The 26,646-nt window shown below is 44.1% G+C and overlaps 1 pseudogene; it reads right to left on the bottom strand.

Moving 5' to 3' along the window:
- Positions 1–24,085: 24,085 nt before the first annotated feature.
- On the bottom strand, positions 24,086–24,203 carry LOC126177693 (5S ribosomal RNA; annotated as a pseudogene).
- Positions 24,204–26,646: the final 2,443 nt, after the last annotated feature.

Below are 26,646 nucleotides of genomic sequence, written 5' to 3' on the forward strand. Positions count from 1 at the left end.
CTTGTCCTTAACACAATCCGAGCTTATGCTTCTATGACCTCGATATCGACTGGACGTTAAACTCTATCCTCCTTCACTCCTTTCCCGCGAGCTCTCGCTTGATACCACTGAAGGGTCAGTGGAATGCACGCTGCAGGGCGTCTGCTTGGAGCTGTCCTTGAAGTAACCGATTTGTAACAGTTCCTTGTATCACTGTGGTGCCGACTGCCGCTCAAATTACTGCTGCAGATGCAGTACAATGCTCCATATACTGAACTTGATGATCTTCCTTCTAAGTAGGGCCACGTGGCCGTGCAGAGCCCAGTTTTCTTGCCACTGTACACTCAAGTGGCCACCGCTGCCAGCTATCAAGTACAGTGGCTACATTCCTGCCAAGTCTTTCTGCAATATCGCAGAAGGAACATTCAACTTCTTGTAGCCCTTTTACACGACCTCGTCCAAACTCAGTGAAGTGCTGATAACAGCGTCTTTGTCACCTTAAGGGCACTCTTGACTAACATAAACTCACCTCGTCCAATCTTAAAGGTAACTATCGCTCACTACCATTACAGTGTGTATTTAAAGCAAGCCTGATTTACATCCTCATCTTCAGCGACTGGCGCGAAATTTGAATATACATCATCTTTCAGATGGGGAAACATTCCTAACAACTTTCGTTTATGTTGTACAACTCCTTCATGGTGCTGAGTATTTTTTTTTCCGTCAGTGTGGATCTGAAAACCATTGGTGTCATTGATAAGACGCATGTACAAGTGCAGTCATGTCAACGTTACAACACTGTTAATGTCCAAGGCTATGTTCTGGATGATTTCCCTAATGGTGAAACGATATGCGCGTGGTACATGCATGACGGTGCACTTTTACCTGTCTGTTCGGAGTATGCAGTGTGAATGTTCGTATCAGTCGTGGTTCACCAATATCGTGGCCTCCCAGGCCCGATGCCTTGAACCCGCTGGTTTTTTTTCGACTGGGCTTTTGTGTGTTCCAGTCCCACTGATGGAGCTGAAGAGTTCAGGGATACACTGTGGATGGTTGTCAGTGGCTGAGATTTTTGAACGTGTGTGGGAATCTGTGAGGAGACAAGATGAAGTGTCCCTTCACATGAATGGTTCCCTCTTGGAAGACTTGTTGTAACGTATAATTGTCAACTGTCACTTATGGCAACGTGATTGTCCTTAAGTGTAAAACTGCAGTTTGGATCCTCAAGGTTTCAGCTAGGTCTCACAAGAGTAAGCGTCATATACTCAGTCGTAGTACGTCATATTGGAGTTACCATTAGTTTCTAGACCTATTTTTTTAGGATTATCTCCTTGTTTCGTTGTTCTTTATTCGCCCCTCTCCGTTTTTATCAAAAATAGTCAACCTGTACACAATTTTACATTTGTACCAAGCTGTTGTATGTAACCCAAACCATACATACCAACCTTTCCCCACAGCTTTGCCCACATATGCATTTGACACACATATTTAACACATCTTCTCCTTCCCCTCTCTGTGTGCATCTCTTCTTTCCTCTGTTCCTCTGTCTATCCACCTAATTCTTCCCACCTCTGTATATCGCCTCCTCTTCACTCTCTCTGTTTCTTTGTCTCGCCCTTCGCCTCTCTCATTGTCCATTTCCTCCACCTCCTCTGACCAATCTTCCTCACCCAACTGACAATATTCTCATACCCTTCTCTCTTTCCATCTCTAATTTCTCCTCTTTCTTTCCCACCTGCCCACCACACATCTACACCTACCACCTGCCCCATACATCTGCCTCTCCTCCCCTCTCTCTGTCGATTTCCTCCTTCTGTCATTCTGTCCATCTCTTTCTCTATCCATCTCCACCTGTCCCCAGTCATACTCATTGGCACGTGTAGCCCCTGTAATACAGTTCTATAAAGCAGGCTGGTACTTCTCCAACACTACACACCTGTCATGCAGCCTACATAATGGGGCCTAGAAAACCATTTCTTGTCCCTGACATGTGGGCTGCCCTGCAAAGCAGGTTCATTTGACAGGCTGATATCGTTCCCACACAATATGCCTGTCGTACAGGGCAGCCTATAGGCCAGGGGCTCGAAAATATCCCATTATTACCCACAGCTTCCCTTCTATTGGAGCTAAGAGGTTAGGTACCATTCAGTGCTGATACTCATGAGTGCAGTTGTTGCTGTGCCAAAATTTGTTGAAATGTATGCAGGGAGATTAAAACTGTGTGCTGGACAGAGACTCGAACTCAGGACCTCTGCCTTACAAGGGCAATTGCTCTAGTAACTGAGCTACCCAGACACGACTCACGCCCCATCGTCACAGCTTTACTTCTGCCAGTACCTTGTCTCCTACCTTCCAAACTTTACAGAAGCTCTCCTCCAAACCTTGCAGAACTAGCACTCCTGAAAGATAGGGTATTGCGGAGACATGGCTTAGCCATAGCCTTAGGGGATGTTTCCAGAATGAGATTTTCACTCTGCAGTGGAGTGTGCGCTGATATGAAACTTTCTGGCAGATTAAAACTGTATGCTGGACCGAGACTCGAGCTCGGGACCTTTGCCTTTCACAGGCAAGAGCTCTACCAACTGAGCTACCCACGCACGACTCACGCCCCGTCTTCACAGCTTTACTTCTGCCAGTACCTCGTCTCCCACCTTCCAAACTTTAATAGAGCACTTGCCCGTGAAAGGCAAAGGTCCCGAGTTTTAAACCGCCAGGAAGTTTGATATCAGCGCACATTCCGATGCAGAGTGAAAATCTCATTATGTATTCAGGGGTTTGGGAGGAAATCCTGGACATATGTGCATACAGACATACACTCTGCTTTATATACAGAGTGGTCAGAACCTGTATGAAAATCTTGTAAGAGTGTTGTAGGATAGGTTATGCTGAGAAATAACTGTGAAGAAAAAAGGTTTGGGTTAGTTATCATTGAAGTTAGCCAATCAGTCCATTGCATGTGAAAATTCAACTGCCTTGCCAGAGAGGGATTCGCCAACTCGTTCTTTGTTTAGTTTCCTAAAGGGCAGTACAAAAGTTGAACATGGAATGGCAGTAAGGATCAAACCCCAGCGAAAAGCTCAGCAGTCTTACGAGCTATCATCTACGCTATGAGAACAACTGTCACTTATTGTATGTCAGGCCTCTTGAATTTGCGCACACAATGTTTAATTTCAGTGCTAATTAACTCGGAATCGGCACGAAGTGCCGAATTATTTTTCTTTGCAGTTATTTCTCAGCACGTCCTACCCTGAAAAACTCTTATGAGTTTTTCAGATTGTTTCTGACCACCGCACATAAATATATAAGATCAACCATGCAAGGCTTGGAAACTACGTGTTTCATTGAACGTAGAAGATTACTCGAAGGGAAACTTGGAGCTTAGGATTTAGAGCTGACGCCTCAGCTTCTAGCTGGTCTTTTCCCCAAAATTCCGAGATCTGCGGCAGTTGGTGTTTTCATCTCTCTCGCCGACAGTGGACGAGCATTTCGCGGCGGTCCGCGGCCGGTCGTATACAATGCCAACTAGGCGGGACGCGTCCTCGTTACGGACAGTTTATTGGAGCGGTGGTACACCTCCGGTTACTGCGGCGGCGGAGTCCTAACGAGACCGCGTATTGTGTTTCTCTCGTTAGCGTCGCAAGCCGTGCCGAGAGGTGAGGCGCGGCGCGGACGCCGGGAGGGGCCGGATGCGGCCGCAGCCGCCGCCGCCACAATGAGGGCCGGCTGTCGCCGCTTCACCCTTCCTGCCGGTCGCCTCTTCGCCGCGGTCGCGGGAACACCGCCATAAATCTGCGCCCGCAACAAAACGCCGCGCCCGCCGTCAGCTGAATGGGCCCAGCCCACACCTGAGCGCAGCACGCCCGGGAAAGGCCAGCCGCGGCGCCCGTCGCCCCTCTCGCCGCCAACTTTGGGGAAAGCGGCTCGAAGACAGCAGGACATATCGGCACCGCCATCTGTGCTCGCAGTACTCTGCTGCCATTCATCCTCTGAACTAGGGTTTCCCCCGACGAAATGTTGTACTTCCGCTGCTGTTCGATAAACGGCTTTCCACAATAGGAATGGTCCATTATCGTAGAGGGGCACGAGTGGTCAGTTTAAACAAAAATGCTCTGTATTACAAGACTATTGATGCTTTTGTGGCCACTTGTTGACGTACTGTCACTAGATTCTTTTTTTTTCTCGGTGTCTTCGGGTGACGTTTGTTTAGTGATTTTTCTGATGTGTCGCCAGCACGACTGTCTGGCTCTCTCAAAGATTCACCGTCTATTGTTGCCGGCAGTCTGGAGTGAGGCCGTGGCCGAGCATATATGTACTCTGCCAACGTCGGCGGGAAGGGGGCAGGGTGTAGTCGGAGGGTTTGATGCCCGCAGTAGCTCCTACACTGTTTGTTGCAAGTGTCGCTCGTTGCAGCACGAGAATCTAGGATCCCTTCATCTTCAGACTTTTTTTCTTCTTCTTAAAACTGTTGTCGTTTCTGAATTTCAGTGACTCCCCTGAACAAAGGTGCGTGGTACGTCTTTTCCATAGGGAAAAGTTACTTGTTGGCGAACTATATTTCGTGGTCGGTGTCGCACAGCACTTGTTCCACCACGGCCAATTTCTCCAACTGCAGTACCGTTTGTTTAGATGATTCATGTATTCATGAATCGTCCGGTCGTCCCACCACAGACTTTCCACATGTGCTGTACTTGGTATGTGATAATATTGCAAGTGGTCCCTTTTGTCCTTTGGGGCAATATGCTGTAGGTATGTGAGGTAAAGACTGCAAAGCGACCAATAAGATCAGACAGTGTCTCGAATCGGCAAAGAATGTTAGAGCGAAGAACCAGCAATTCGCGCTTTGAGAAAGTGAGCAACAGGCATTAAGTCATGCTCCATATTCACAAAAGTTTCCGAGAGAGAAGACACTTCTCTCTCTCTTTCTCTCTCTCTCTCTTTTTTCCAAATGGTACCATTTCTACATTGCCGGAATGGCGGAGATGGAAGATGTTACACCGTGAAGAAACAGTCCGATAATTATCAAAATTTTGAACACTTTCGTCACCTAACAGCTAATTTTTTATTAAAGAGTTTCGTCGATTATAGACTGCTTACAACCTAAGACAAAGGTACAATCTTTTTTTTTTTTCTTTTTATCTTCCCAGAACTTCTTCATACGTTGGCTAATGGTCTTTCTCTGTTCATTTCACATCACCCTCCTAGGTTGTGAATTTCGTTCTTGGTCAGGAAATTTTGCAGTATTGATCAGTAGTCTGTAACTTTTCCTATTCTGTATGGTGTCTACTGTGACATTAAGTTTTCTTAAGTTATTTCTTGCTCCTTCCACACGTTCCGTAACGTTTTTTTAAATAAATTTGGAAATGGAATTAAAAATATTCTTCGTTAGCCTATTGTCATTCATTCTGTGAATATGACCGTGAAACTTCAATCTCCCCTTTCTTATTGTGTCTGTGACTGTTTATATGTTTCTGTGTAAATCTCCGTTTCTCCTCTTCACCCAGTTCATCTTTGTGGTCCTAAAATTTTTCTGAGTATTTTTCCTTTCTTTCTTTTCTAGTTCTTCTTATTCACCTCTTTTACTCAGTCTTAGCCATTCAGATCCGTAAAGTGCTTAATTTTTGCCTCGAATAATTCTGATCTCCTATTATATCGGTTTTGGGTGAGTTTGTGTTGCTTATTACAATTTCTGCGATCTTTCCGTACTTGTGGTGTTATCTAACTTATTTGATTCTATCCATTCTACCAGATAAACTTGTCAGCTCTTTTGATGCTTTTGTGTTGTGTTTGTATATATTTTTCTCTGTTGTGTTTATGTTCAATGTATTCCGTTTTCTCATACGATAACACTAATTAGGTTTTAGCTGCAATTTTGTGAAGTGTTTCTACCGTTACCTTTGCATATACACTCCCGGAAATTGAAATAAGAACACCGTGAATTCATTGTCCCAGGAAGGGGAAACTTTATTGACACATTCCTGGGGTCAGATACATCACATGATCACACTGACAGAACCACAGGCACATAGACACAGGCAACAGAGCATGCACAATGTCGGCACTAGTACAGTGTATATCCACCTTTCGCAGCAATGCAGGCTGCTATTCTCCCATGGAGACGATCGTAGAGATGCTGGATGTAGTCCTGTGGAACGGCTTGCCATGCCATTTCCACCTGGCGCCTCAGTTGGACCAGCGTTCGTGCTGGACGTGCAGACCGCGTGAGACGACGCTTCATCCGGTCCCAAACATGCTCAATGGGGGACAGATCCGGAGATCTTGCTGGCCAGGGTAGTTGACTTACACCTTCTAGAGCACGTTGGGTGGCACGGGATACATGCGGACGTGCATTGTCCTGTTGGAACAGCAAGTTCCCTTGCCGGTCTAGGAATGGTAGAACGATGGGTTCGATGACGGTTTGGATGTACCGTGCACTATTCAGTGTCCCCTCGACGATCACCAGTGGTGTACAGCCAGTGTAGGAGATCGCTCCCCACACCATGATGCCGGGTGTTGGCCCTGTGTGCCTCGGTCGTATGCAGTCCTGATTGTGGCGCTCACCTGCACGGCGCCAAACACGCATACGACCATCATTGGCACCAAGGCAGAAGCGACTCTCATCGCTGAAGACGACACGTCTCCATTCGTCCCTCCATTCACGCCTGTCGCGACACCACTGGAGGCGGGCTGCACGATGTTGGGGCGTGAGCGGAAGACGGCCTAACGGTGTGCGGGACCGTAGCCCAGCTTCATGGAGACGGTTGCGAATGGTCCTCGCCGATACCCCAGGAGCAACAGTGTCCCTAATTTGCTGGGAAGTGGCGGTGCGGTCCCCTACGGCACTGCGTAGGATCCTACGGTCTTGGCGTGCATCCGTGCGTCGCTGCGGTCCGGTCCCAGGTCGACGGGCACGTGCACCTTCCGCCGACCACTGGCGACAACATCGATGTACTGTGGAGACCTCACGCCCCACGTGTTGGGCAATTCGGCGGTACGTCCACCCGGCCTCCCGCATGCCCACTATACGCCCTCGCTCAAAGTCCGTCAACTGCACATACGGTTCACGTCCACGCTGTCGCGGCATGCTACCAGTGTTAAAGACTGCGATGGAGCTCCGTATGCCACGGCAAACTGGCTGACACTGACGGCGGCGGTGCACAAATGCTGCGCAGCTAGCGCCATTCGACGGCCAACACCGCGGTTCCTGGTGTGTCCGCTGTGCCGTGCGTGTGATCATTGCTTGTACAGCTCTCTCGCAGTGTCCGGAGCAAGTATGGTGGGTCTGACACACCGGTGTCAATGTGTTCTTTTTTCCATTTCCAAGAGTGTATATTTTACCCTTAGAAACTACTGTAGTATCTTCAGCAAAAGAGAGACATTTCACCTCTCATCTTCCTCTTCCTTGTCCTATATGGACTCCTTCGATGTATTTCTCTTGCATTTCTTTCTCCACTCTCTCACGACTTGTCTAAGACTAGACTGAAGAGAATCGGTGAGATCTCATAGCCCTGCCGAACACCTGTGCTAATTCTGGATGTTTCAGAATCTTCTCCTAGGAATTTAACTTTTGAAGTTTTGCCTATGAGTGTCTACTCGACTAATCGTGTGGCGGCTTTGTTGATACTTGCTTGTTCCAACGTTAGGAATACTTTCTGTCAGAATCGTAGGACTTTAAAAAAAAATTCAATGAATGTAAAATTGTGTTAAGGTTCCGCATTGTTCTGATGCTGAGTATAGTTTTCAAGTTAATTTTTTTTTCTGGGCACCTTCCAATATTTTTCGGAAATAGATACTCGCCAATTCTGTGTTCTGCTTGATCTTCCGTCTTATTCAGCAGAGCTTTGAATATAATTTTTTAGGTGACTGGAAGCAGAGATATGCCTCGATAATTGTTGGTACCTGTCCTGTCAGCCTTCTTTTGTAGCGGATGGATTATGGCTTGTTTCCAGTCATCTGTTATTATTACTTACTTCCAGCAGTCTTTAATAACCTCATAAATTGTTTCAGCTGCCCACTTTCTTGCCAGTTCCCAATCTCAGCTAATATACCGTTTTCACTTGGCGATCTGTTGTTTTTCTGTTGGCCAGCGTAATGTTCAATTTGATGCAAAAAATGGTTCAAATAGCTCTGAGCACTATGGGACTTAACATCTGAGGTCATCAGTCCCCTAGAACTTAGAACTACTTAAACCTAACTAACCTAACGACATCACACACATCCATGCCCGAGACGGGATTCGAACCTGCGACCGTAGCGGTTGCGCGGTCCCAGACTGAAGCGCCTAGAAACGCTCGGCCACACCGTCCGGCAATTTGATGCAGTGACGGCGGTTCTGAAAGTGGGTTTTCCTTTTGAGGTTATCTTAAAATTAGTCGTGTTTGTTCCTCTCAGTTTACAAGTTTTTTGAAGAATTTGCTAGCAACTCTCTGTTGTCTATGTCGATGTTAATCAGCTTGCCTGTTGAGTCCTTGAACTGTGGGCTCATCGGCTTCTAACTTGTTATTTCTTCTTTGAAAACTGTGTAGAAGTCTCTAGCGTTGTTCCATATGAAATTTTCCCAATTTCCTGTAATCGTTTTTTTTTGTCCTATTTCCGTTTCTCTGTTAGAATAATTTTTCATGTGTGTTTTCTTACCTCAGTGAATGTGTTCCAGTCTTTTTCCTTTTTGCAGGAGTTCCATTTTTTCCAGGCAGTTAGTCTATGCTCTACCGTTGCGTTCCATATATTATTCCACCAGCTATGTTTCCTTATTCTTGGTGGTTGTTCTAGTTTTTTCACAGTTTCTATCATCGCTTCTCTGATTTCATCCCAATTTCCTATCGTCGTATGAAGCTTTTTAACGAATTCGTTCATGTTGTCTGATGGAAATTTTGTTTCAGTTCTATGGATTTTTTTAATTTTGTTGTTTGGCTTTTTATGTTGAAATACGGCTTTGATTTCTGTTAAAAAATGGTCTTAACCTCTGCCTAGTTCTCTTCTGACCTGTACGTTCATCCTTTCTCAACTATTTTATTTGGTCATCGCCACATTATCCATTTGATATGAGACAAAATGTGTATTAGAGAGAAGACGGGGTCTTCTTTCTCCTTGGTGATTTTCTGAAAAAGGTTGACATTAGTTCTAAGTCAGATTGTCTGCAGTAGATGATGAGCCTTCCTCCATTCTTACAGGTGCGATTGTGTGCAGGAAAATTTCCTACTAGTGCCTTGTATTTCTCTTCACCCCCGATCTGTGCGTTGATGTCTTCTACGTGTAGTTTTATGTGGTGCTTTGGTATTTTCGATGTCTCATTTCTAATACATTCCAAAACTGTTCGACTTCTGGATTTTTCCTGTTTTCGTTGTTGGTAACTGCATGTGTATTGATGATGGTACAGCCCTTGTTTGCTGATATAAACGTGAGAAGGTATTCACTCCGATGGGACGTAAAATTTGTTGTGGGTTGTGTTGATTCCGTTTGACCATGAAAGCTGTTCCAAGCATCGTGACTTTCTGTTTACTTTTTATAGTTGGTATTTATTTATTGATCCTGTAGCCCTCTGATTCAAATGCATTCCCATCGCCATATCTGGTTTTCTGACTTGCTAGTAAAGAGTATGTTGCGTCTTTTTAACACATCCGTCAATAGTTTAAATTTCGCAGTCTTTAGTAAAATGCTGATGTTCAATGTGCCTATAAGATGTTTTTCTTGTAAGTTCTAGGGTTTTCCAACTATTCATTGCATGATGTTCTAGGCTCCGCAGAATATGATAGCCTAGTTCCATCACTTTTTCCAGTAATGAAAGATTGTTTACCTCCTGGAGAACTTTTCCGTTCGGCGTTTACCATCATGTCTTGGTTGACAGTAAATTAGGAAGGGATGTTAGCCCCTTCGTGGGATCTTAAATCTGTAATCGAACTGCCACATGAGTCTTAACAGGTCACCCAATAAGGGAACAGACGCCTATCGTAGCCCACCAGTCTGGTAATAGACGCCGACCGCGGTGGTCTAGCGGTTCTAGGCGCTCAGTCCGGAGCCGCGCGACTGCTACGGTCGCAGGTTCGAATCCTGCCTCGGACATGGATGTGTGTGATGTCCTTAGGTTAGTTAGGTTTAAGTAGTTCTAAGTTCTAGGGGACTGCTGACCATAGATGTTAAGTCCCATAGTGCTCAGTGCCATTTTTTTGGTAATAGACGCTACTGATTTTTACAGCCGGCATCAAATTGTAGAGAGACGCTGATCACGTAGCCGCGTGTGGCAAGTCAGAGACGACGTAAATTTTTGTTCTGGTTGGTTGGCTGCCTCTTCCGCTAGATCGGCCGTACTGAGATCTGTCCTCTCCGCCATTACTACCGTTGAGGGATCACTGTCAGGAGAAAATCACTCGTCCGCCTTGTTTTTGCCGTTGAGATTAATATCTTCATTCCCCTCAGAAGCCGGTGATCTTCTTCATCTCAACTCCCACAATCTTGACTAATTGGCTTCCTTCTTCCTCTTACCAAGCGACCAGCTATTAGAAATAAACTATCCCGCATCCGTCTGGATCATTGAGTACTGAACGCTCTGCCACGTCAAAGCTTGGGGGATAACAGGTATTAAATGAATAAATTTTCATTGTTTTCAGAACTGATGTCCGTCAGCAACATTAGTATTAGGTGTCACCCAAGACTCAAACTCACTCTTCTGTCCGCTGTGGCATGAAACCAAACAGCTACCCTGAAACATTTCTTGCTATACCTGAAACACATACTATGTTGATGAAGTCCGCCACCTAAAAGCTGGAATGAAAGTATACGTCTTTCCATCACATCCTAGATATGCTCTATGGGCTGCACGTCAGGGGACCAAACAGGACAATCAAGCTTGGGAACTTGCATTATCCTGGTGTAATACGCCATTTGGAACAATGATCATGAAGGATATAACAATTCATTCCCCAAAGAAGACGAAGAAAATATTCCAGAATTCGAATCAAGAACTGCAGGTATTCTCGGAGTGATGAAGCAATTTAAATCACGTAATAAGAGCAAGTCTTCCAGTCCAGATTGTATACCAATTAGGTTACTTTCAGAATATGCTGATGCAATAGCTACACACACAAAAATCATTTACAACCTCTCGTTCGACGAAAAATCCGCACCCAAAGACTAGATAGTTGCGCAAGTCCAGTATTAAAGAAAGTTAGTAGGAGTAATCCAATAAATTACCCCTTCTCTCTCCTTACAGAAAAAAACTCGCTTCCCTTTGTTCCGTGTTTTCGCTCGACGATCATTAACTTCGATGTGCAGCAGGGTTTTGGAGCATATATTGTGTTCGACCATTATGAGTAACCTCGAAGAGAACGGTCTATTGACACAAAGTCAACACGGATTTAGAAAACATCGTTCTAGTGAAACACAACTAGCTCCTTACAAGCGATTTCAAATTGATTCCGTGTTTCTAGATTCCCAGAAGGCTTTTGACACTATACCTCACAAGCAACTTGTAGTGGAATTGCGTGCTTCTGGAATATCGTCTCTCTCGTGTGACTGGATTCGTGATTTCCTGTCTGAGAGGTCAAAGGTCGTAGTAACTGACGGAAAGTCATGGAGTAAAACAGAAGTGATTTCTGGCGTTCCCCAAGGTAGTATTATAGGCCCTCTGCTGTTCCTTAAGAAATAATCTGAGCAGCCGTCTTAGGTTGTTTTTTTTTTTCAGATCATGCTGTCATTTATCGTCTAGTAAAGTAATCAAAAGATCAAAACAAATTGCAAACGATTTAGAAAAGATATCTGTATGACGCGAAAGTTGAAAATTGACCCTAAATAATGAGAGGTGTGAGGTGACCCACACGAGTGCTGAAATAAAAACTCCGGTTACACAATAAATTAGTCAAATCTAAAGACTGTAAATTCAACTAAATACCTAGGAATTACGATTACGAAGAACTTAAAGTGGAAGAAATTTTGGGGACGACAAACTCCTTGGTTTATTTACGTCTTCTAAGGCATACGGAACGTGTTACCTGTGGCTAAGTGTGCGATGTGCATTACAATTAACGTCACTGGAAAATATTCAGTATGTTTCCCAGAATACTGTGTGCTGAACCGGTTATTTTAGCAATAATTTTTGTACAGTGACATTCCGTCTCACCCCTCTTCTCTCATTGCAGAAAAAACTCGCTTCAGTTCCGTGTTTTCGCTCAACGATTATTTATAGACATTCTTTCCTCGGAAACAACTATAATCTATCTATATCATATTCCAAGTGTTGGGTACGGCCTATCATAACTTGTATTTTTTCTTCGTTATATCAAAAGGGAACAGTCCTCTTCTGTTAATTGACACAGTTACCACCTGACTGTTTTCAGTTGTTTTTCTTGTTATTATCATCAAATGGTTCAAATGGCTCTAAGCACTATGGGACTTAATATCTGAGGTCAGCCGGCCGCGGTGGTCTCGCGGTTAAGGCGCTCAGTCCGGAACCGCGGGACTGCTACGGTCGCAGGTTCGAATCCTGCCTCGGGCATGGATGTGTGTGATGTCCTTAGGTTAGTTAGGTTTAAGTAGTTCTAAGTTCTAGGGGACTGATGACCACAGTAGTTAAGTCCCATAGTGCTCAGAGCCATTTGAACCATTTTTTTATCTGAGGTCATCAGTCCCCTAGACTTAGAACTACTTAAACCTGACTAACCTAAGGACATCACACCCATCCATGCCCGAGACAGGATTCGAACCTGCGACCGTAGCACCAGCGCGGTTCCGGACTGAAGCGCCTAGAACCGCTCGGCCACAGCGGCGGGCTGTTATTATCATCGTCGTCTATACCTAGCAGTATACTAGTATCTTGTAGTCATTGACACTATACTGTCATATCTTGGCGTCTTCCTAAAGCCGCCACAAAGATTTTAGCGACAGTGCTCCACATAATTTTTTTCCAGTCAGTCATTCATTAGTGTTCCTTCAGTAAAATATTACGATTCGAACAACGGAAACTTAATTGCAAAAGATAAGATGCATCACAAACTGTATTAATCATTCTTGGAGCTACAGTTTGATTTAGATACCGAAAACGTGGTGCGATTAATTAATATGATCATTATCTCCAGATGGATGCAATTTCATCCCTGTTAAATCAAACCCACACGCCTAAAGTTGATCGCATTTCGTGAACGCTGCCGACCAAACGGCGGACATTAAAACATTATTCTCCTCGCGCGCACAACACAGGTACAGCTTAAGCATCTGTTACTGCATGCCTATCGATGCTCAGTACGCAGCCGCTATAAAGAGTAAGAGTAGAAAACACCAAAACAGTACATATAATGCTCTGCAAAACTTAATGACGTGATAGATTAACTATTCTACAAACAGTGGTAGATTGAAGAATGTTCTTTATTAACTTAAGAGCGACATGTTTCGCCCGGATAGGTCATCACCAGGTCTTGTTAAGAGATCAGAAATTTTCTGCCAAAAAGCATCCGTCAACAAGGTATGATACTGCGTAATGCATACTAAATGGCGACCTCATGGAGATTCTGCAGCCTACGACTGTTTTTTAAATAACAGCAATAGAAGGTTGCTGTACCACCATGCTAAAATGGACTGCAATAATTTTTGTGATGTATTAAGTAATACATCGTATTAACAAATCGGCCACTGCCAGAGGTCTCCTAGTCGTACACAGGAACCTGAACTTCACAGAGCGAGGTCGGCATGGCTGTAGTACGTCTGGGGCTGACTCCTCAACATGAGGCAGTTGGAGGAACGGGAAAAGACAGTGTGTGACAGTCACGAGCTGTTACAGTGAACTTTGATCGTGTTCTTCCTTAGAACTTGGCCCGGAGACCACTTTTGGACTACTTCACTCAGAGAAGAATCATCCAGAATCTGAATGAAAGACGAAGCGTGACGAGTGTAGCCCTCGATTTTGGAATTACTCAAAAAAATGGTTCAAATGGCTCTAAGCACCATGGGACTTAACATCTGAGGTCATCAGTCCCCTAGACTTAGAACTATTTAAACCTAACATCACACACATCCATATCCGAGGCAGGAGTCGAACCTGCGACCGTAGCAGCAACGCGGTTCCGGCCTGAAGTGCCTAGAACCTCTCGGCCACAGCGGCCGGCTTTGGTATTACTCACAGCGTACTTTCGTGTCCATGGGAAGCGTTCCGACCCAAAGACACTGCTGCCCGAAGGAGAGGAAATGGTCGACTGCGGTGAACTATTGCAGTAGATAACGGCTACGTTGTGCTGCAGACAATAAGAGACCCATGTCAAAGTAAGGGCACAACTGTAACCACAGGACTGAAAGCTACGCAGTCTCACGTTCCACAGTGGAACGGCACCTGACTGGTGGTGGTCTCTAAGCCCGACGACCAATACGCACGTCGCTGGCACCGTTTGCGATGGTTCAAAGAGCATAGGAACTTGACCAGTGAGAAATGAGGTCCCATTGTCTTTTTGGGTGAGAGCAAATTCAGTCTGAGTAGTGATTCTGGATATACCCCCATATGGCGAGAGGTGGGAACACGTAATGGCCACAGGAACATCGTCGAGCGTGATCGTTTATTATGGTGTGGGGAGGCATATCGTAGCATGGGCGTACTAACCACCAAATTTTTGAATACGGTACACTCACCGGTCAACACTTCTTTCCTACGTGCGTCTTTCCAGGAAGGCATACGGCTCTGACTCGATTTTTATGGATGACAATACGCGACCGCGTCAAAAAGCGCAAGTGGAGGACCTCCTGGAACGAGAGAATATTCAGTAATTGAAATGGCCTGCCAGTTCGGCCAACTTAAATCCCATCGCGCACGTGTGGGATGCGATGGGGAAACGCACTGAAGCACGTCCATATGCATCAACGAGCATTCAGCAATTTTCAACCGGTGTGGTGGAGGAATGGAACGCCGCACATCGAGAATTCCTTACAAACATTGTAGCCATCATAGAAACACACTCAGAGCATGCGTTGCCGTCTGTAGTGACGACAAGCCTGTTGAGAACCATAACCCGCCTCTTATAATGTCCATCATGAATACCGGTGACTTTGGTGTAACTATTGTCTTTGAATAAAAGCGACATTTCTGTTCGTCTCATTGTGTATTTCTTTCAGTTACCTTCTGCACTATAGTGTTTCAGTTCTTTTTATGTATGGTCCAAGTTTCATCGAGTTGTGTTACTTGGCAGTAGCACATCATGCGAAAGATACTTTCGTCTTTCAGTTCTGCATATTAGTGCACCATGAAGCTTGAGGATATAAGATCCTTACTCCTAGTTATTGCGATTTTCTGTACTGTTCTTATATCCCTACTATTTCGGCTCTCTTAGGATATTTTTCACGGCGTTCATTATTCTTAAACAATGCATTGGCGGATATGATCGGCATGTATGTCACATTTGAGGCAACATCTTTCTTCTTCACAAAGAAAGTGGAAGTGGAGATATGGATATCAGCCACTATATTGGACAACTCAATTGGTGAAGGTATTTGGTGTAAACATGACGTGTCTGCTATTACCGTCAAAATTGCCTTCGTAGTACGTAGATTTCACGTGGTACTTGTCAAACGTGATTTGTCGTTATCGTCGGATCTCCAGGTGGGGACTACTCAAGAGGACATCGTTATCAGGAGAAAGAAAATTGGCGTTCTACGGATCGAAGCGTGGAATGTCAGACCCCTTAATCGGGTAGCAAGGTTAGAAAACTTAAAAACGGAAAAGGATAGGTTAAAGTTAGATATAGTGGGAATTAGTGAAGTTCGGTGGCAGGAAGAACAAGACTTTTGGTCACATGAATACAGGGTTATAAATACAAAATAAAATAGGGGTAAGGTAGGAGTAGGCTTAATAATGAATAAAAAAATAGGAGTGCGGGTAAGCTACAACAAACAGCATAGTGAACGCATTATTGTGGCCAGGGTAGACACGAAACCCACGCCTACTACAGTAGTACAAGTTTATATGCCAACTAGCTCTGCAGATGACGAAGAAATTGATGAAATGTATGATGAGATAAATGAAATTATTCAGGTCGTGAAGGGGGATGAAAATTTAATAGTCATGGCTGACTGGAATTCGGTAGGAAAAGGGAGAGAAGGAAATGTAGTAGGTGAATATGGATTGGGGGTAAGAAATGAAAGAGGAAGCCGCCTGGTAGAATTTTGCACATAGCATAACTTAATCATACCTAACACTTGGTACAAGAATCATGAAAGAAGGTTGTATTCATGGAAGAAGCCTAGAGATACTAGAAGGTATCAGATAGATTACATAATGGTAAAACAGAGATTTAGGAACCAGGTTTTAAATTGTAAGACATTTCCAGGGGCAAATGTGGACTCTGACCACAATCTATTGGTTATGAACTGTAGATTAAAACTGTAGAAACTGCAAAAAGGTGGCAATTTAAGGAGATGGATAAACTGACAAAACTAGAGGTTCTACAGAGTTTTAGGGAGAGCATAAGGGAACAATTGACAGGAATGGGGGAAAGAAATACAGTAGAAGAAGAATGGGTAGCTTTGAGGGATGAAGTAGTGAAGGCAGCAGTAGGTAAAAAGACGAGGGCTAGTAGAAACCCTTGGGTAACAGAAGAAATATTGAATTTAGTTGATGAAAGGAGAAAATATAAAAATTCAGTAAATGAAGCTGGCAAAAAGGAATACAAACGTCTCAAAAATGAGGTCGACAGGAAGTGCAAAATGGCTAAGCAGGGATGGCTAGAGGACAAATGTAAGGATGTAGAGACTTATCTCACTAGGGGTGAGATAATACTGTATACAAGAAAATTAATAAGACCTTTGGAGAAAAGAGAACCACTTGTATGAAACCCAGTTCTAAGCAAAGAAGGGAAAGCAGATAGTATAAAGAGGGTCTATACAAGGGCGACAATATTATGGAAATGGAAGAGGATGTAGACGAAGATGAAATGGGAGATATGATATTGCGTGAAGAGTTTGACAGAGCGCTGAAAGACTGAGTCGAAACAAGGCCCCGGGAGTAGACAACATTCCATTAGAACTACTGACAGCCTTGGGAGTGCCAGTCCTGACAAAACTCTACCATCTGGTGAGTAAGATGTACGAGACAGGTGAAATAGCCTCAGACTTCAAGAAGAATATAATAATTCCAATCCCAAAGAAAGCAGGTTTTGACAGATGTGAAAATTACCGAACTGTCAGTTTAATAAGTCACAACTGCAAAATACCAACGCGAATTCTTTACAGACGAATGGAAAAACTGGTAGAAGCCGACCTCGGGGAAGATCAGTTTGGATTCCGTAGAAATATTGGAACACGTGAGGCAATACTGCCCCTACGACTTATCTTAGAAGAAAGATTAAGGACGGCAAACCTACATTTCTAGACTTAGAGAAAGCTTTTGACAATGTTGACTGGAATACTCTCTTTCAAATTCTAAAGGTGGCAGGGGTAAAATACAGGGAGCGAAAGGCTATTTACAATTTGTACAGAAAGCAGATGGCAGTTAGTCGAGGGACATGAAAGGGAAGCAATGGTTGGGAAGGGAGTGAGGCAGGGTTGTAGCCTCTCACCGATGTTACTCAATCTGTATATTGAGTAAGCAGTAAAGGAAACAAAAGAAAAATTCGGAGTAGGTATTAAAATCCATGGAGAAGAAATAAAAACTTTGACGTTCGCCGACGACATTGTAATTCTGTCAGAGACAGAAAAGGACTTGGAAGAGCAGTTGAAAGGAATGGACAGTGTCATGAAAGGAGGATATAAGATGAACATCAATAAAACCAAACAAGGATAATGGAATGTAGTCGAATTAAGTCGGGTGATGCTGAGGGAATTAGATTAGGAAATGATACACTTAATGTAGTAAAGGACTTTTGCTATTTGGGGAGCAAAATAACTGATGATGGTCGAAGCAGAGAGGATATAAAATGTAGACTGGCAATGGCAAGGAAAGCGTTCCTGAAGAAGAGTTATTTGTTAACATCGAGTATAGATTTAAGTGTCAGGAAGTCGTTTCTGAAAGTATTTGTATGGAGTGTATCCATATAAGTCAAACAAGGACGATAAATAGTTTGGACAAGAAGAGAACAGAAGCTTTCGAAATGTGGTGCTACAGAAGAATGCTGAAGATTAGATGGGTAGATCACATAACTAATGAGGAGGTATTGAATTGAATTGGGGAGAAGAGGAGTTTGTGGCACAATTTGACTAGAAGAAGGGATTGGTTGGTAGGACATGTTCTGAGGCGTCAAGGGATCACCAATTTAGTATTGGAGGGAAATGTGGAGGATTAAAATAGGAGAGGGAGACCAAGAGATGAATACACTAAGCAGATTCAGAAAGATGTAGGTTGCAGTACGTACCTAGAGTAGCATGGAGAGCTGTATCAAACCAATCTCAGGACTGAAGACCACAACAACAACAACAACTTCATCGTCGTCATCTGTTCGAATTGCGGTGTTAGATAACGCTCAGCTCTAAGCTTATAAATGCATTTCTCCTGCGTTTTCTAATATTATCTACCCTCTTTTTCATTAGGTTCAAAATGGTTCAAATGGCTCTGAGCACTATGGGACTTAACATCTGTGGTCATCAGTCCCCTAGAACTTAGAACTATTTAAACCTAACTAACCTAAGGACATCACACACATCCATGCCCGAGGCAGGATTCGAACCTGCGACCGTAGCAGCCGCGCGGTTCCGGACTGCGCGCCTATAACCGCTAGACCACCGCGGCAGGCTTTTCATTAGGTCATCGAGTCGATGTTATTTTTTTTTCTTTTTAGTTCGTATCCATCATATAAATTCTTGGCTAACTTTCCATCCATTCACCCGACTACATGTACCGCCCAGCTCCACTCTACTTTCATCAAAGTCCTAATTTAGCCTTCCACTCCGGCAATTTCCTGATCCATTTATTTCTTTTCTTGTCTCTTCCCGTAATTCCCAACATGCGTTTCTCCATTGGCTACCGAGGAACCCAAGTTTTTGAATATTTTTCGCGTTAAAAGTCCCTGTCTCACCACCACAAGTAAAAACTGAGAACACACTGACTGCAAACTTTTCATTTCAGTCAGATCCGAGAATTGGTTTAGAAAAGTATGTTTAGTTTACTATAAGCACTCCAGACCATTTTTAATTTTATATTTATTTCTTTTGGTGTGTATCCAGTCTTTCAACAACTCTAAGTTCCAAACTTATTACGTGGCTCTACGACTTATGAATTAGTACCGTTTTTAAATGTATACGTTGTAAGTTATTTATTATTATAACTAATTTTCAGTTCTGCTTTCTAATTTATGATATTAAGCTCTAGTATTCGTTATTGCGGTTCATAACAGTATAACGCAGTATTAGTATCATTGGACCTGGGAGCGAGGGTACTTCGGCCGGTTTTGTCGTGAGTTTTTATCGTGATATTTTACCAAGACACGCTGAACCACTCGACAGCATTTGCGAAACTGTCTCGAAATCATTCACAGCGCGGTTTGTTTTCCTCAGTCACCGCTGTAGTTGTTCACTGCAACGTCACCGCGTGTTTCCGAAACGGCCACGAGTGGTTCAAAAATGGCTGTAAGCACTATGGGACTGAGGTCATCAGTCCCATAGGACTTAGAACTACTTAAACCTAACTAACCTAAAGACATCACACACGTCAATGCCTGAGGCAGGATTCGAACCTACTACCGTAGCGGTCGCGTGGTTCCAGACTGAAGCGCCTAGAACCGCTCGACCACTCCGGCCGGCCGGCCACGAGTGGCCAAGTGCAGAAAATCGTGGTCGGGTAATACAGTGTCACGTGCAAACGTGCTTTCAGGTAGGGGATTAGAAATACACCATTTACAAGTATTTCTCATTACTTCTCCCAGTTATGGATCTGAATTGTTTCTCTTGGGAATAGTTTTGATGGTTTGGGATCTTCTTGCATGTTTAACGTTTGAGCTCTGAATTTCTCACTATCATTATGAAAATCTATACTACGCATGCCACCTTACAGTGCGTGGAGGTGAGAAGTTTAAATACCATAGCCACTTCGCCCATTTCGTGTTCCAGCTGCGAATGGTGCGCGTTATTGACATTTGTTAGTAGGCCTCCATTTGAGCTGGAAATTTCCAGTTATACTTTAATGGCCTTTTCACGAGATATGCGTGAATGGAAGAAACACATTGATTTTTGTACGCTCCTGACATCTTTGTCGTGGGGAAATCTGTGTATTATGAACACTGAACCAATTTTCAACTCCCAAGATTGCTAAAATCATTTATTCACATAGATGAACGGTTTCAGCAATTCTCGGGTGCCATCTTCTGATCTCTGTTTATATCACTACACAATCTTTAATGCACTATGTTGTGCTATACAATGTGTGTCCACGTTGTTATCGGAAGCTACACTAGAAGCCGGCATGTTAGTTTTAAATTTCATCACCTCGTTGTACAGTGGTTATGAATGTGAGCACTTGTAATGGGCGCAATAACATATGTGTACATAGCTGTTATTTTAAAATTGATATGCCGGCTTCTAATATAGCTCACGATACCAGCATGGACACACGTTGTATAGCATCACTTACCGTACTAAAGGAGAAGTTTGAGTAATGATGTAAACACGGATCCGAAGATGCCAACAGAGAATTGCCGAAACCAGTCATCTACACTCCTGGAAATGGAAAAAAGAACACATTGACACCGGTGTGTCAGACCCACCATACTTGCTCCGGACACTGCGAGAGGGCTGTACAAGCAATGATCACACGCACGGCACAGCGGACACACCAGGAACCGCGGTGTTGGCCGTCGAATGGCGCTAGCTGCGCAGCATTTGTGCACCGCCGCCGTCAGTGTCAGCCAGTTTGCCGTGGCATACGGAGCTCCATCGCAGTCTTTAACACTGGTAGCATGCCGCGACAGCGTGGACGTGAACCGTATGTGCAGTTGACGGACTTTGAGCGAGGGCGTATAGTGGGCATGCGGGAGGCCGGGTGGACGTACCGCCGAATTGCTCAACACGTGGGGCGTGAGGTCTCCACAGTACATCGATGCTGTCGCCAGTGGTCGGCGGAAGGTGCACGTGCCCGTCGACCTGGGACCGGACCGCAGCGGCGCACGGATGCACGCCAAGACCGTAGGATCCTACGCAGTGCCGTAGGGGACCGCACCGCCACTTCCCAGCAAATTAAGGACACTGTTGCTCCTGGGGTATCGGCGAGGACCATTCGCAACCGTCTCCATGAAGCTGGGCTACGGTCCCGCACACCGTTAGGCCGTCTTCCGCTCACGCCCCAACATCGTGCAGCCCGCCTCCAGTGGTGTCACGACAGGCGTGAATGGAGGGACGAATGGAGACGTGTCGTCTTCAGCGATGAGAGTCGCTTCTGCCTTGGTGCCAATGATGGTCGTATGCGTGTTTGGCGCCGTGCAGATGAGCGCCACAATCAGGACTGCATACGACCGAGGCACACAGGGCCAACACCCGGCATCATGGTGTGGGGAGCGATCTCCTACACTGGCCGTACACCACCGGTGATCGTCGAGGGACACTGAATAGTGCACGGTACATCCAAACCGTCATCGAACCCATCGTTCTACCATTCCTAGACCGGCAAGGGAACTTGCTGTTCCAACAGGACAATGCACGTCCGCATGTATCCCGTGCCACCCAACGTGCTCTAGAAGGTGTAAGTCAACTACCCTGGCCAGCAAGATCTCCGGATCTGTCCCCCATTGTTTGGGACTGGATGAAGCGTCGTCTCACGCGGTCTGCACGTCCAGCACGAACGCTGGTCCAACTGAGGCGCCAGGTGGAAATGGCATGGCAAGCCGTTCCACAGGACTACATCCAGCACCTCTACGATCGTCTCCATGGGAGAATAGCAGCCTGCATTGCTGCGAAAGGTGGATATACACTGTACTAGTGCCGACATTGTGCATGCTCTGTTGCCTGTGTCTATGTGCCTGTGGTTCTGTCAGTCTGATCATGTGATGTATCTGACCCCAGGAATGTGTCAATAAAGTTTCCCCTTCCTGGGACAATGAATTCACGATGTTCTTATTTCAATTTCCAGGAGTGTATATGAATACACGGTTTAAGTTATCTTGACAGGTGAAAATTTATTCAGTGTTCAATATATTGATTGACTCTTCTAAGAACAGAAGCGCTCGGAATTTTAACAGCAAAATACACCGTGATGCAAAATGCCCGGATTATAGTGTCGGTCACTGGAACTTAATTAGCGTCTTCTTGACAGTTTCGCGCTTACTAAATGAATTTGTGCCGCTATTCTTTAAGTTTTCCCTGTTTCCTCTATCAAGTCTGTCTATTAACGGTCCCGGACTGAAAATTAATAATCAACTAATCACCGAACAGCGATCTGAAAGCTACTCCCTTCGTGGCTGGATTACACATCCTGAACATTCTTCCACTAACCTCACTCCTGGAATCTGCCTTTACTAGTAACTTCGTTTGCTCGGTCTGTTTTAAATCGCATGATTCGCGTGCTTCCATATATTTAACGAATGTGACTATGTCCAGTGAGTGTTCTGCAATTATGTAATCTTAGAGCAATAGCTTTTCCGCTTAACTTATGCTAGTGCGTTTACGATGAGTGTCAACGATCAATCCTGGCATCAAGGGTCGATGGTCTATATGTCATCTTGCATTTCGCTATCCTTTTCTAGCGTTGCTACTTCTCTATAGACAACAGCATCACCCGTGAACAGGTTTATGGAACTTCAGACATTATCCATAAAGCTATACTTGTATTGTGAGCAGCAATGGTCCTATTACAATATATTTTCAGGAGGTGGTGTCCCAGAGCTTTTATACGTACGTTTGAAGAATTTCACAGTACCGCCTTGAGGTGCTGGTACAACACTTCATTTACACAATCAGTTCCAGTCGTCTGACCATTATCACGTTCCTATGTACCAAATAAAATAACACGTGTCATTACAGGCTTAAACTGTCATGTATCTGTCAACTAATGTAAATGTTAACACCAAAACACACGTAATGGAATTTCAAATAGTCACATAAAAGTATCCGCAGCATCATGTTGGGCGAGATATAGACTGCACAGCTAATCACTGTTTAATGGTAAAGCCACACATTGTGTATACCTGTAAGGCATGTCCCATAATAGTTACTCTACGATGGAAGCAATATACATATAAATATGACTATAAGTCGTTTCACGCTTGGGCCTATGAGCAAATATAAGCCATTATTTAAACGCATTTTGTTTTCTGGCGCCACAACTATAATTGTAATACGCGCAGTTTGATGTTAGATGCAATATAGAGAACATTTATTATGGTTGTGATACTTACTTATCATAGCAGACGACACACATCTTTGTGATCGTACGATTCTAATCATTATCGAAGTGTGTAGCCCTCTATGATTTCTTTGGCTTTTACAGACTGACGACGTAATTTATATTACGATATGATGACAGGCAACTCTGTACAAATTTGAACCATTTACGTCTTTATGGTACGTGGTTTTCGTGATGAGTCACTTCATTGGGTTATCATATACAGTCATTTTCAGTGTCTTATTCATGGCCTTTTCATCTGACGATAACGATTTTTATATCTGACCTAACATGATGCTGTAAATACTTTTTTGTGTGTACATGACATTCCATTATGTGTGTGTTAGTGTTAACTTTGACATCAGTCAACAGATTGATGACAGTTTAAGCCTGTAATGTTGCATATATATTATTTTATTTGGTATGTAGTAAATGATGATGGTCAGATGACTGAAACTGGTTGTATAAATAAAGTAATGTACCGGCACCTCAAGGCGGTAACATGACATTTATCAAGATTCTATAGCATTTTCGTGTGGTACGGCCCAAGTTACTTTTACGTCTGAAGATTCCTCTCTGTTAACAAGACATTATGTGTTTCATTTGCAAGGTAGACTTCAATGTAATCATAGCACAAGCAATCCGTCTTCAGGCCACAAATGGCCCATCAGGACCATCCGACCGCCGTGTCATCCTCAGATGAGGATGTGGGTAGGAGGGGCGTGTGGTCAGCACACCGCTTTCCCAGTCGTTATGATGGATGGTTTTCTGTGACCGGAGCCGCTACAATTCGGTCGAGTAGCTCCTCAATTGGCATCACGAGGCTGAGTGCACCCCGAAAAATTGCAACAGCACACGACGGCCCGGATGGTCACCCATCCCAGCGCCGGCCACGCCCGACAGCGCTTAACTTCGGTGATCCGACGGGAACCGGTGTATCCACTGCGGCAAGGCCGTTGCTACCTAATGTAATCATAGAGTCAGTCTGAAATTCCATACTCCCGTAGTTTCTTCATTAGCCGATATAGCGGAACAGTGTCAAATGCCTTCCAAAAGTCAGGGTACACATGGTCGCCTGAATCTAGTGTCTTCCGGGTCTCGGGGACTAACAGAGTTACCTGAATTTTACTCCATAGCAGATTACGGAATACATGTTGATTCCTGGAAAGACGATTTTCACTCTCTAGAAAGGTCATAAAACTCAAGCCTAAAACGTACTCCAAACTTACAGAACACACTGAAATCAACGAAACAGTGTTTTGTGCGTCAGTACGACGTCCCGTCTTGAAACCGAAACTGACCTGTGACTTTTTCTAGTCACTTGATACTCTTCCCTCCTCCAGTGACTATCCTAAAGAGGCTTAACGAAAACTCTAAATATTTTTCAGCATCATTTGATTCAAATATAGAGCATGCGTTTTTTATTCATTAATACTGTTTTAGCCGGCCGGAGTGGCCAAGCGGTTCTAGGCGCTACAGTCTGGAACCGCGCGACCGCTATGGTCGCAGGTTCGAATCCTGCCTCGGGCATGGATGTGTGTGATGTCCTTAGGTTTGTTAGGTTTAAGCAGTTCGAAGTTCTAGGGGACTGATGACTTTAGCAGTTAAGTCCCATAGTGCTCAGAGCCAATACTGTTTCATACAGAATTCTCTTCGTTCCGCTAACAGCGCTACCAGACATCGAGGTGATGAATAAAAAGACAGCGATTTCAGTACGGCCTTCCGTACAGTTCGAGTGCACCATATGGTTGCTATGAACAGTGAAGCCTGTAACTGGATACGGAGGAACTACAAGAAACTCAAAGTGTCGAGATGATTAGGTCAGAATATTTCGTCGACGGAGTTCTTTTCCACAGTTAATTTGCGCTTAACTGCTCGAAGAACATTAACTGCCGACATAAATTTGCCTGACGTTAGTTGGTATGCTATGTGCGCATTTTAATCATAGGCAGCATTCCAAGATTTCCAATGCATTCATATATATACTGAAAAATGTCGAAACAGTAAATATTTTGGTGGGCCACTTGGCAACAGAATCAGGGATTGATTACACTATTATAATAACATACGTTGAACATTAAATACATGAATAAGAGCAGCATATTGATATATTTGAGTTAGTTCGGAAGAAATTATCATTTCTGTGCATTTTTGTAGTCACGATGTACTCATACCCGAAACAACACTAAGGGACCAGAAGATTTATAGACTTTAAAAGAAATGCAACACTACACAATTTAAAAAAAGTTGATTCAGAAATAATAGGAAAACGATAATGTTCCTTCTGCCCCATGCTGCGTTCGGCCCATCAGCGTGATCGTAATTTCTGGCGATGAACTAACACAAAATAATTATCATTCAAGTAAATAAGGAGATGGAAATCATCAAGGTTAATTTATAAAATAAGTACACTTATCTTTAACACACTTTTTTAAATGCTACATACCTTTTCATTATAAATTACAATAGATGACCATTGTGATTAAATACTTTATACATAACAGTCAAAATGTCCTCTTGATGCTGTCTGTTCGTAATCAATTACAAGAAAGTACATGTTTTCTGATTGGCAAAGGCCGGGATCGTTCCTTTGAAAGGGCGTTTCCCTCTCTTTCGTAATGCGAGGATGTGCTCCGTCTCTTGTGACTACGCTGTTGACAGGACATGAAGTGGGAACAGAAGGACATTTCTCTCAAAAAATTATTTTCTTTGCTTTGGTTCTGAATTTTACGTTTGAGATAGTGTTTAAATGTTGGTAATAGTGCCACTAGAAGTATTTTATTTTGTTTTTAAATAATTGCTCGAACAAGAATTTGTCGGCTAGAAGTCAATATGGCCACAGCCGCAGCTGTCAAACTGAGACGTAACAACCAAACCATATCGGAAAGGGTAGACATAAGGAAACTGGGGGCGGGGGGAGGGGGGGTGGGGGGGGGGGGAGGGACGCATGTGCATAAGGCGATGGAGTCCCGTCTTCAAAGAATGAAATCATCACTAGGGAAAACTTGCCTTATTGATGGGAAACCAATTGATGGCGCCGGCCGTTGTGGCCAAGCGGTTCTAGGCGCCACAGTCCGGAACCGCGCTACTGCTGCGGTCGCAGGTTCGAGTCCTGCCCCCGGAATGGAAGTGTGTGATGTCCTTAGGTTAGTTAGGTTTAAGTAGTTCTAAGTTCTAGGCGACTGATGACCTCAGATGTTAAGTCCCATAGTGCTCAGAGCCATTTGAAGCATTTTGAACCAATTGGCGGCAAGGATAGACTGACGACGCCAGCTATAAGGAGACTCCTAGATCGTTATGGTTTAGCAATTATACAGAATACTCATCATGTAGAATCAATGACGAAAGCTGCATGGGCAGCTATTTTCATTGGTGTCCAACAGTGACGAACCTCAAGATGGACT

This window comes from Schistocerca cancellata, chromosome 3, assembly GCF_023864275.1.
Source record: "Schistocerca cancellata isolate TAMUIC-IGC-003103 chromosome 3, iqSchCanc2.1, whole genome shotgun sequence".
In the NCBI taxonomy this organism is placed as follows: domain Eukaryota; kingdom Metazoa; phylum Arthropoda; class Insecta; order Orthoptera; family Acrididae; genus Schistocerca; species Schistocerca cancellata.